The following is a 1,993-nucleotide window of genomic DNA, read 5'->3' as shown; positions in this document are numbered from 1 at the left end:
CAATGAATAAGAGACTTAAACCTAAGGCATGAAACTATAAGAATTCTAGAAGAAAATGTTGGAAAACTCTTATAGACATTGGTCTAGGCAAAGAATTTATGAAGAAGACCCCCAAAGGCAATCATAGCAACAACAAAAATAAATAAATGGCACCTGATCAAATTAAAAAGCTTCTGTACAGCCAAGGAAACTACCGCTAGAGTAAATAGACAACCTACAGAATGGGAGAAAATATTTGTATGCTACACATCTGATAAAGGGCTGATAATTAGAATCTATATAGAACTCAGGAAAATCAGGAAGAAAAAAATCAAATAACCCCATTAAAAAGTGGGGAAAGGACATGAACAGAAACTTTTCAAAAGAAGACAAACTAATGGCCAAGAAACATATGAAAAAATGCTCAACATCTCTAATCATCAGAGAAGTGCAAATCAAAACCACAATGAGATATCACTTACCTCCAATGAGAATGGCCTTTATCAAAAAGTCCCAAAACAATAAAAGTTGGCATGATCATGGAGAGACAGGAACACTCATACACTGCTGGTGGGATTGCAAACTAGTACAATGTCTATGGAAAGTAATATGGAGATGCCTCAAGGAGCTAAAAGTAGAACTACAATTTGATCCAGCAATCCCATTACTGGGCATCTACCCAAAGGAAAAAAAGACATTCTATAAAAAAGACATCTGCACTTGAATGTTTATAGTAGCAGAATTCACAATTGCAAAGATGTGGAAACAACCCAAGTGCCCATCAATACATTGAGTGGATTAATAAAATGTGGTATATGTATACCGTGGAGTACTACTCAACCACAAAAAACAATGGTGATCTAGCACCTCTTGTATTATCCTGGATAGAGCTGGAGCCCATTCTACTACATGAAGTATCATAAGAATGGAAAAACAAGCACCACATGTACTCACCATCAAATTGGTATTAACTGATTAACACTTAAGTGCACATGTAGTAGTAACATTCATCGGTGTTGGGCAGGTGGAAGAGGGGAGAAAGGGATGAGTATATTCACACCTAATGGGTGTGCTGCGCACCATGTGGGGGATGGACACTCTTGAAACTCTTACTCAAACAATGCAAAGGCAATATATGTAACCTCAACATTTGTACCCCCTTAATATGCTGAAATAAAAAAAAAAGAGGAATCTGTGGACTGAATGAAAAGGTTAATCTTTTATGTCACAGTAAGGAATTAAAAGCATGATTTATTACCATGGATTTCTTACCCCAGTATGTATGTTAGATAATTTTATGTGGCTTGTAGACATGACATTTAATAACATTGTCTTGTGCAGTGAAAAATGTATTCCTTTTTCCTTTTCGGTTATTTGTTATTTTTCTGGTTTTCTTTCTTTTTTTTGGTTATGACATGGGGAGAAAGTCTCCCTTTTAGGACTGCATATCTTTAACACCTGGTGCTCGTTAATCAACATTTTAAACCAACGGGGAATACTTTTCAGGCCCAGAGATTTCAAAAAGTTACTATATGTAGATAGAATTTATAAAACTGTTTTTTAAAATTTATTTGTATTTTATCCTGACTATGAAAAATATACCAAAAAGCCAATTTATCACTTCTATCTACCATTGGTATTTAAAAAGGATTTAATTATTAATAGTTGCCATGCTGTAAATGTCTAGACGTTTGTTCATATATGCCAATGTTCAATGCATGTGAATTTTTGATGGATATGAACCTGCCTCTTCTCTTATGTGGAAGTCTGTCCCAAACTCCGTGACTGACTGGATACAGTTCTGTCCTGCTCTTGATGTCTCTGTCTTTATTGATTTTATCTTTGTATTCTGTTTCCTTGTTTTCTTTTAATTTTTTTATCCCCCCACTTTCCTTTTTCCTCTGATTGTAAGCTAAAGTTTAAATGATTGTTATTATTAGATGTAATTATAGAGTTCTGTATTCTGTACTCTGCTTTTGAAAATTTGATGACTATTACATTTTTAATTCTATAT

Source organism: Propithecus coquereli, unplaced genomic scaffold (genome assembly GCF_000956105.1).
Source record: "Propithecus coquereli isolate 6110/MARCELLA unplaced genomic scaffold, Pcoq_1.0 Scaffold71, whole genome shotgun sequence".
Classification (NCBI taxonomy): Eukaryota; Metazoa; Chordata; class Mammalia; order Primates; family Indriidae; genus Propithecus; species Propithecus coquereli.
This window is presented reverse-complemented; position numbering follows the sequence as displayed.